An 11,320-nucleotide genomic window follows, 5' to 3' on the forward strand; every position below is an offset into this window, starting at 1 on the left:
TGGTCGGTATATTGACTATCTAACGCGAAATTAAGATAGATTGAAAATTAGGTAGATAAAAGAATGCTGATAAATTGATATCTTTATGATGAAATCGACTAATTACTTTGACATTATTGCCTATAATCATCACGAAGGTTGATAATTACACGGTTATAGACAGGAACGATTTTGTTCCAGATAATTAAGCCCTGCATAAATTAACTGTATTAAGACTCGGAAGCAATTTTACTGGTAGTTTAGAAACGACAGAGCATGTTTAACAGTGTGGGAGGGGAATGTTTGTTCAAAAGGTGAAATCAATATCGGGGTGTTTTGCATATGACGTTGCATCGCTGAAATAGCTGTTTACACAGACAGATCTCAAGTGCGGTTACGAATACTGAGATTCAAGGAGGGATGTACACGGCATCCATTACAGGTTTATATACATCTGCAAGCCGTGCTTTCAATAAGCTATTCCTAATACCTGGCCATCAAGTTTATAACTAGGTAAAGCACAACGCAGGTGGTATAAGCAGATCATCAGCATGTACTAGACGCTCAAAGTCAGTGGTGATATCACTTGCAGTCATATAACTGCGGTTTGCGAATTATGGACTGTCATCTTGTGTCATGCACGGCCATTAAGATTGGCTCATAAAAAAAAACTTTAAGGCGGCTTCTTCTGTTCTATGCACGATTAAATGTATGAGATGAAATATCTTCTACGGTTTATTGCAATTTGCCACATGCAGTCTTAATGGGTATTTGAGCATTTGGAAGGAAAAATACATCCGTTTTTTTCTCTTTAGATTCATGTTCAACTTACAACAGACAATAGGACAAGTCATGTTTGCGTCAAAGAGCCATCAGTCTTCAAATTTAAAAAAAATATTGTGCAAACTCATTACTACGGTTAAAAGCTGTGATTATCCGGTTCGAATGACCATAATCGACGCGAGTGATTTTATTAGCGACTATGAATCAATGTCCTCCAGTTTTGTAAAATCCCCCGGCGGTCATTTGCGATTGGATATAATCATTACTGCAAAGCTAGAGTGGCATTATCAAAATTTCATTTTATCAGCTCCGTGAACGAGCATTAATCTTATATGACAGCGGCAGTGGGTATCAATACGGTAGCTAATGACCGGGGTGGAGTAAAATCTCAGAGCAAAAAAGGGGGATACCATATTGGCTGCAGTTTCAATGGATTCATTGTAACCCCCTGGGAAGCCTCAAGTTTCAAGGGGAATTAGACGGTGGGGGCGTTTTGTAAGAGTTTACTCGGACTTTTTGATACTTTTATCGATTACATAAATCAATACGAGTCAATGAAGCATGCATATCAGTCTGACATGTTTGGCTGAATGGACTGAGACGTATCGTTTGATGAAAATTAAATTCAAAAATAGCCTCTTTCATTCATAATTTCGTTTGTTTTATGTTTCGCTTGACAAGTAACCGATGATTTGCATGGCACCTGATATGGTGCGTCGTCTACGAGTAGATAGTTGCACGGAATTATATGGTTCGCAGCCCGTCTTGGCAGATTAATTCCAAGAATAGCTTTCACATAATTCATACTGTTATTGGCACCAGAAACCATGACAACGCTGTGTAACTGTTTCATCATTGCGGCAACTTGATGTCATGGATATTCGTTGTAAAAACTGGTTTGATTGGCTTTTGGATTTCCTATTGGCTAACATCATTGGCTATTAATTAATTAATCAATTGGCTACCCTATCTTTCAGATCATTCTCACTTCTGTAGCTTCTGGCAGAATCAAATGATCTTATTTGGCAATTATATCGCAGACTGGAGTTATTGCAATCCAGGCAAATATACAAAATGATAATTTGTTTTTCACACGAAGTTACACGCGAAAGAAATCATAGAAAATGTAAACTTTTGACTATTGCCGATTATGGAGAAGAAGATTATAAATTGATCAAGGGGTTTAGATTGGACAAATAATTTCCAATAAACGCGTACCCTTACAGAAATTGATTGCACCATATTTGTCATTTTCAGAAATACTTACGGGTATTTACAACAATCATAGCCAAATGAATCGCGCTGATATGATAGATTCATACAATCAATGTAATGTCAAACTATTTTTTTCAATTTAACTTAAGGGGAGAGTACTTGACACAAAATGGGTGAAACGATTCTACAATGAGTTAATCGCCTGTTCCGATGACATTCTCATTTTCATTGAATCCAGACCCGCGGGTGATTCCATTATTCAACGTTACATGTAACAATCCATCTCATTTGCTCATTCTGGTCCACTCATCCAAGCTCTCGCATAGCGGGCATTTCATTTGTAATCATGACTGTTTTCTCTTCATAACTGTCTTAACATGTCAATTGGAACTGTGTTCAATGTCCCGCGGGGCAAGACCTTATGTGCCACCATAACGGCTAGACAGTTCAAACGATAGTCATCTGTAGGACAGTTTACTGCATGATATACTGGCTGCATAATTATTGTTGAAAATGATTGAAATTGAACATGTGTGCCTATATAGAAACTTTATCGCCTTCTTCACCCTTTCGCTTACAGGTATATTCCCTCGATTTTACCATGTGATTAAGGTAGTGCGATCTGTTGTGAACGTAAGGAAACTGCAGCTGCAACTTTTGAAAAAAAATTGTAGACTACCCATACTTTCTCATTCCTCTCCACAAAGTATGCTGCAACACTGAATATTATAGCCTTTCGTTCACAATGTACCGTACAGAAATATATAAACAGACTAGCAACGGGTATTGTTCAAGTTGTGAAGCGGCTACGTAAGCCCTCCATGTTTGCCTCGCCTCAGGAAGCTCTCGACTCTCTTTTCCGAAGAGTGTCGACCATGCGCCCTTCGGTAGTTTCCGGATTTTCGCAAATTTTTTAGCGAAAGTATGTTCGGCAAAGTTCGTGTTGTTGTTGTCTTGTTGTGCTGCGCAGAATTGGCTTGCTGGCGAAAACTGGAAAGTTTTGAGCTTCGGAGAGGTGAGTTTTACCATTTTAAAAATTCCTCTCACCTTTCTATGAATATATAATGAGCGCGTTTGAACCAAATTTGAAAAGTCTTTTATCGATACTGTCAGATTTTACTCAATGGTTTATGGTCAGTCATACCGTCTTTTACACGTTCGTCAAAGAAGGACATGTTTATGAAACTGCTTGCGTGTTATATTTGATTGTCGTGAAGCAGTGTTTCTGCCCTTAGAGCTCACAAAGTAACTCTGGTTGCTACGTGACTGGCAGCACGATGCCATCTCCTCGTATTTTTCGCATAATCTCGTGCAATTATCAACCACAAACAAAGTCTCCAAGAAGTTTAACATCTTTGAAGCTCATTTTAATATGAAAAGGCCATAGTCTACCGAGACGACCATTGAACAAAAGGCATGCCACGTTGCAAGTCTGTTCTATATTTGTCTGTGACTTGAGTAAGGCACTTTACTCCTCATTGCTCCATTGCATGGGTAATGGGTTACGGGTACCTCATTCTGTAATTGGGTTCGCCTGTTGGATGGTAGATTGAATAAAAATATTATGTTGACAAATGAATTCTATCCCGGACTTAAAATAGGCTTAAATATGATTGTAAACAGTCAAATTTGGACTTTACACATTCATGCTGTACTGGAGTGTTGAACTCAAGACATTTTGACATCATTGGGAGTAAAACAAGAATTTGTTTTTTAACATGCAGAACAAAAATGGGGAGCATTCATCAAAAGTTAATGGAGCTTTAAGGATTTCATATAAGCATGTGCGGTCGACATGTTAGTATGTGAAAAGCTCGGTACGAACTCTCTTTTGTATAAGATTGAATGAAAAAATTGATAAAAACAGAATTCAGAGCTAAGTAAGTCGATCAATACCGTGACATATAAATCAGTCGTCTTCAGACGGTGCATGTCTGACATATTGTACGTGAGAATTGCAGTTTTAGTGAGACCTTGCTCTACTTGAGATGTGCCCCAGTCTGAAAAAGTAATAACCTTAATGCCACTCTCGTGCCGTGTGGTTCGAGCAAATATGCAAATGATCTTTGATTGGAGACGTTGTCAGGGGAACAGACATGCCCTCACCACTCACTTCGTCTTTTCCGGGGTGCAATGGGGCAAATGTAGCTTTGGGCAGTAATTACTTTAATCTGCCTGATTGGTTGACATTGGCAATGGGGTGGAATTAGCTGCCTTTTAAGAATTTATCTCAAAGGCCCACTGGTCAGGATTACGAACTACTTTAATGGATGATTGGTTCAATCTTCTATTAGATTTCACGAGACATGAATGACAGTCACGTGACTGATTGGCAGCCGTGACAGGCCGGGCCCTTGTGAAATGCATTAACGTTGATTTTACTTCAACCTGCGAGGCTTGACAAAAAGAGAGAGTTTTAATAAAACAGCTTCGGGTGATTGAAAGGAAGGTGAATGCAAGGTTTTGATCTCTCAGCTTGGATGTATCCTGACTTAAAAGCTGATTGAGCCACCGTGTAATTACGCTTTGTTGGGCAACACTCGTGTGCAGACTTGATTATTTCTCCTAAAAAAACTGATAACAAAAACTAAATCTTGGAATTGCAACCTGTGACAGGTTCGACGCCCCTCTTTCATGTTATCGGTAGATAGCGGAATGAAATGGACCCTTAAAAGCCGTAGACCACTGCTGTGTAACATCGCAGGACACGGCAGTGCGCAGTGTTTGGTAAAGTCGGGCGAAAAACAGGCCATGTTCGTTTCCTTGGAGCATTCCAGGTCATTACACCCTAAAAAATTTAATTAATGAAATTTACGAGAATGCTTTTAGGGCACATTACTCTGGCCGCTAGGCAAAACGAAATGTGTTCGGTAGGAGATGCTTTGCATTACATCTCATCTACATATACGTATAAGACCAGCCTGAGAATGTAGCTTCCATGGTTGTAAGGAAGATTGGAAAAATATCTGAAACTGATATTTATACATCTGCGCATAAAACTTCGCTTACTCGGCCATTTACATATCAGCGTGTTTATCTCTGTAATCCTTTCAGAGACACGCTAAAAGCATATATCATACCTTGAATAATAATAAAAAAGTCAGGAAACGTTCGATACGTAGTGCTATTGGGTCGTGACACGCACCTCAGGCTATGCCATAAATCTCGAAGAAAAATCACGGGTATGTCGGCTTGGGACTGCTTTATTGTTTTCGTGGGAAACGAGAAAACAACCAGTCACTGGTTGAGTAATCGAGTTTCGATGTTATCTCCTGGTGTTCTTGTGTTCAGAGATTTACGCGAAACACTATAGCATTTCTCAAATTGCGAATGTAATATATCAAAGTACACAACGAATAACAGACTCTTTGAAGTAGGGGAAATGCATTTTATTAACATCTGTTCAATCTTTCATCAACTGGGGGGCTATTACCGCTGTAGTTGATTCAGCGAGTTGGGCGGAAAACCATTGCTTGAGGACATCACAGATTCAAGCGACTTCAGAGCGGATATTGCAGGTAATTTTGTACCAGGAAACGTGGATGTAACTTCCCAGAAAGTAGACCTGAAGTGGCTGTGTTTTGACTTATGTAAACATTTTTCGGACGAATTACCTGCAGTGAAGTAGCATTAACGCTGTTAACGCTTAATTTTTTTTGGTGGCATGGCATGCAGAGTTTTAGCAGATGGAGTCTGTTGTAGTGTCTGTACAGTTGTGGAATTAAATAAGTGAATTCAAGTGTTCTGCACTTTCAGTTTACGGATGTATTTTTCTAAATTCAAAAGAAGTTCTAGCTAATATTGACTGCTACATGCACTGGTATATGATTGACTGGCCTGATTCTTTTCTTTTCAATTTTAGTTCAGGTATTATCGTAGTCAAAACTATTCCACTTATAGTCTGAGCGATCCAATCACTTGAAATTAACTGCCGGACGCTACAAACAATCGCTGGTGAAAGAGAAGGCTTTGAGTGAAACGTTCAAAGCTTGTGCTGCATCTCGACATGGTTTGTGTGTGAAAATGGTCAGGTCAGTGACGTCAACGAGACATGATTAATTTTCATTGGCTGAATCTTTGAAGTGACAATGGCTCTTGTGTTCATTGACCCCAATTCCGCGAATCTTATAAAGTGCGCGGCCTTAAGCTTACCCGTACAATTTGGTCGTACTGAATTAACTCTTAAAATAGTGTTAAGATTCCGTGTTGAATAACATGTCCGTCGCTAGGGAATATAGTGACTACGTCTCGTAGAATCTCATCAACAGATGATGTATCGCAAAACGTGGTTTATGTTCAGGAAGGTTCAACAATACATGCCTCGGTTCAAAAGCAGTATCATACGACTTGCTGTGTGCGTTGATGAATCAAATCATAGTGTACACACAGTACAAAATGATTGATGATGATGATCCCTCCACAGGGGTAATATTTCACTTCTTGAAGCAAGAAACCTGATATCCAAATGAACTGATCTTTTCAAGTTAGCTGCAGTGGCTTTCTCTTTAACAATGAGAAAAGACAACGATACTGTAAGCGGACGGTCAAAACACACATGCTGATGAGTCAGAGATATAAGGCTCAGTATACGATAAAATAAATTGTGATTTGCATAGTATCAAGTCCTCTTACATTTAAAATATCTTAAAAATTACTTTCAAAAGAAATAAAAATTCACAAAAATATATCCCTTTTCCGATAGAATATAGTGTTTTTGCTGCCGATTCTAGTGAACACGAACACTACAAAAATTGTAATGACGACGGAGACCAATGGGAGACGTACAATCATTTCGGCAACATGGAAACTGAAGCACAGAAGTGCGATGAGCGCACTGACGGAATGGTTATGAGTGTATCTAAATACAAATGCCACCTTTTCCTGTCTTTGAAACGAATGGACATTTTTACATTTTGGAAACGTTTCCCGTCATTCCAGGATGGGTGTGAATTAGGTGTTAAAGGAAAAAGTGAAGAGCTTGCACCTGCCTACGAACTATCTTTCTGTCATTCGTCCTGGCGAAGAAATCGTTCAGTGTGAAAAATAGGGTGAACATTCACTGTATCTATTCAAACCACTTCCTGCGTGTTCGCAATCTCCAAGATTATTAATTTCGCCGTTCCTGATCACAGCGAATGCAACGTGACCTCTTTCCTTTGTGACCTCAGATTGCGTACAAGAGAAATTCTGATATCAATTCATCGGTCCTGAAGACGTCATTATAGTTACTGCCTCAACATTGGTTCCAACGGTAAGTTAAGTGCATGTAACATGGTTCTTGGTTGCGATGCAATACAAAGTGATTCCTGGTGTAAAGTTTGTAACAAGCCGCAGCGACGCTAATGAACATCTCATCTCTCGGTTATCGCTGATACATGGGTCATGGGTGTACCTCATTCAAGTTCCTACATTTCCATCACGTAGAAAAGGTTTAGTTGTAGGTTAACTTAAGGTTTTCCCCCAGTGCGTTGCGACAGCAACGCACTATCGCACTACCTAAACCGTGCTTTCTTATAGTTGCTTTGAATGATGAAAATTTGTCGCAAGACGAGGTTTCGGTCATTTTGCAAATATTTTATCGAATGACCAAAGTCGCTAAAATTTCTCTATATCTAGAGAGCAAATTTACTGTATTCCCATGAACGCGACCTTGAGAACGCACTATGTTGAATATGGTCTCTCAATGACACCGTGCAAGCTGTGATATGTCGAATATATGATATGATATGATATGATATGATATGATATGATATGATATGATATGATATGATACGATATTAAAAACTTTCATCGTTATAAATCAACCCTAAGGCTTTCTTATGTCACACAGTGACTCACACTCTATCGGGTTTATTGACGTTTTTTCCCGGCGACATTTACACCATTAGTACCATAAACATACACTGGCAATCTGACATCGATCTCTTTCAAAATCAACGACCTATTTTATCCTACATATCTTCGCAATCGTTCAAGGTAGCGGAAAAGACGTTGGTAGCAACACGTAAATTATGTTTCAAGTTGATTAAATATCAGAGGTCTGTTTACCAAACTCTTGCTCGTACCAAAAATAAAAGTCGATTGGGGGAGACATATGGCTCATTAATAATTAATCTGGAAAAGATGGTTGAAAGTCTATCCTTGGTATTGCCGATGAGCGAACCGAGTCGTCCAGACATTGCATCGCTCATCCTTTGAAGTCAATGAATAAATGAATCAATGATAAATGAATACGGGAAAACGAATGAATGAATGAATGAATGAATGAATGTCAACACAACCTTCCAAAAGTAAAGCATTTGTTGACTCTCAAGGGAAGATTGGATGGTTTCCAAATGGGCAAGTCTGCGAGTTTTGTTTACCCCGACTCAGACATAATTTACGGCATAGTCTGCCATGTGTCAGCGCAGATCGCCATATTTCAAGAAATGCTATTCAAAGTCCCCATTAATAGCTTTTTATGGTTTTTCCTTTCATCCGTCTTATTTTTGCACGATGGAAATTTAATTGAAGCGTACACGCAAAGGCCAAGCGTTCTCGGATAATTTACGTGCTTGAACAAATAACATTAACGGAGAACCATGTTTCAGGAAACGCGGTGTTAACCATTGTATGACAACATCGGGTACGTGTACGCTGTAACGAATCGTGACGTCAATGTGACGATTCTGACATCTTCGACGTAATTTCATCTCATATTCAAAGCATGGAAGTTATTGTCATCCGCGAAGAAATATATTGATTATCAATCAGGAAAAATGTGTGGGAACACCTTATTCATACATATCCATAGAGATCTATATGTTTTAGCTCCTTTAAAGATTGCATAGTCCGTCCTTTCAATCGTTCACACAATATTATCGGACGCTTTGCATTATCTGTTCCTCTCACATCGCACTCATGTAGCTTGTGTTGTTCTTTTACCGAAAGTAATTACTGCCCAAAGCTACATTTGCCCCATTGCACCCCGGAAAAGACGAAGTGAGTGGTGAGGGCATGTCTGTTCCCCTGATAACGTCTCCAATCAAAGATCATTTGCATATTTGCTCGAACCACACGGCACGAGAGTGGCATTAAGGTTATTACTTTTTCAGACTGGGGCACATCTCAAGTAGAGCAAGGTCTCACTAAAAATGCAATTCTCACGTACAATATGTCAGACATGCACCGTCTGAAGACGACTGATTTATATGTCACGGTATTGATCGACTTATACGTATTAAGGGTGACAGCTGCAGTATAGGACGTGGTAGGGTAAATGGAACATCATACTGCGAAAACAAATACACATCCACGATCATCTGATGTTCCCTTTACGTGTGTTCTTTCCAGCGTAGCAAATCGAAATATTCGTCACACCTTGTACTCTGATATTCCACGATTCTCGAGGAAGACGCCCCAACCAGAAACAATTCTAGAATTCCAATGAAAATAAGAAATTGCGGTAGAAGATCAGTTCTGGGGTTACTCTAATTGAGTCGGGCCAATCACCATGGTCACCGAATGACTAAGTCATGGACAGCGGACCACGTCCAAAGACCTGGAATTCAACGAATTTGCTTAGCCAATAAGAAGTGTGATGAAAGAAAATTACAATAAAAATTAACAGAAGAGGTAATATACAATCAGACATCGTTAAGACGGGTGTTATCAAACCCTGGAACGTTACGTCTTTGTCGTTCTGCATCAGGCATGCAAGTGACATACACATGTGATGTAAGTTTCAATTTTTACCATACGTTTGAAAATGTAATAGCGGAGAGCGGGATTGTTCTTTGAGATAACCTAAATTGATATTGAGGTTAGGGGGCCTTCCAAAACTACTTTTCATTTATCTGTAGGGTATATTTTCACCAGTTTACTGTTTTGTTGATAAGTTACTACCCTTTTCAGAATTAGAGCGCGAAGCCACTGCAGTGAACTGCAATAAAACTGCTTACACTAATTAGTTTCAGCTGTAGCCAGCTGGCAAAGTCGACAACATTGTATGTCCCATGCAGACAGTTTGTCTGGGGAAGTTGAAATAAAAAAGATTTGTACATGGACCAGTGCATGGTAATGTTACATAGTATCTTAATCTTGAACACAGGGTGCCAATCGTAAACTCTCATTTACAACTCGAGCCTCAGACAGAGCTAGTTTTCGCCTTTGTACACGCAGACTTTTTGGTCTTTATCAAGTAGCCTTGTTCAACACCAAAGTGGCCACGGCTACAGCTGAAACTAATTAGTGTACGCAGTTTTATTGCAGTTCACTGCAGTGGCTTCGCGCTCTAATTCTGAAAAGGGTTGTACTTTGTCAACGAACCGTTCAACGACTGTGTTCAACTTACATCACTCAGTCGGAACAGAAAATAAGTCCCGATCATTGGTTGTGAGTGGAAGCCCGACGCGCCCGTGCAACATAGACAATCCGGTTCGTGTCGTAGCTTTCAGCTTCGTGTGCGTGTGTCCAGTCCTATATTGGAAATTTATTCCGAGCATATCTTGCCAATTCCATTGGTGCGCTTAACCGATGATTTATTTATCAGACATTTGATACTAAACGTTTTCTTCACTGCAAAACTGTGTCGATGTAATCATCGAAGTTTTTTTTTCTGTCAGGGCAGAAATGATGTTGACAAGTTGTTGATGCAATACACTGAGACTTTGGCAATTTCTAAAGAAACGACTAGCGTCACGGTTAGTTCAACTGATGCAAAATTACTGCTATGACAATGAAACTTGAAAGTGACTTACAATGCTACACATAGAGACACACTATCACATACACATACAGATCTCATTGTGGGAAATTAGTGTTTGAAGCTAAAAGCAGAGCGTTATAAATAATAAACACGATTGGAACTAATTTGGGATAATTGGATGGTGAAGTAATATCTATATAATCTCCAAATGTAACCACATCTACTTTTCTTTTTACGTTACACACTTGTTTTCATGAGTAATTTGTAATATTGCAACATTCAGCTATAGAACATCTAACACTTTTGGGAAATTTGAAAAATATAAAGATCACAACTTAGTTGCAATCGTGTTAATACCAAAAATCACATCAAATACAAAGTAATTATATCTGTTACTTAAGGTTCAGGCACTCGCAATCTTCAGTCTGAAGATTGCAATATTGCGTGAAATGTAAGTAGTAGATATAATTACTCTGCACTTAATATAATTTGTGTTATATATATGTTATATGTGTAGATAGATAGATAGATAGATAGATAGATAGATAGATAGATAGATAGATAGATAGATAGATAGATAGATAGATAGATAGATAGATAGATAGATAGATAGATAGATAGATAGATAGATAGATAGATTGATAGATAGATAGATAG

At 38.9% G+C, this 11,320-nt stretch overlaps 1 protein-coding gene across 5 annotated transcripts in view; it reads left to right on the plus strand.

The window, feature by feature from the left end:
• Window positions 1-11,320, plus strand: part of LOC139144862 (metabotropic glutamate receptor 3-like) — a 75,344-nt gene that overhangs the window by 53,572 nt on the left and 10,452 nt on the right. For 2 of the 5 annotated variants that reach the window (XM_070715676.1, XM_070715675.1), the window contains exon 2: window positions 7,146-7,228. The exons of the other annotated variants lie outside the window; for them this stretch is intronic. The gene's annotated coding sequence lies outside the window, so the exon portion shown is untranslated. The remainder of the gene's footprint in view (window positions 1-7,145; window positions 7,229-11,320) is intronic. 5 annotated transcript variants of the gene reach the window in all.

This window comes from Ptychodera flava, chromosome 12 (assembly GCF_041260155.1).
Source record: "Ptychodera flava strain L36383 chromosome 12, AS_Pfla_20210202, whole genome shotgun sequence".
Lineage (NCBI taxonomy): Eukaryota > Metazoa > Hemichordata > Enteropneusta > Ptychoderidae > Ptychodera > Ptychodera flava.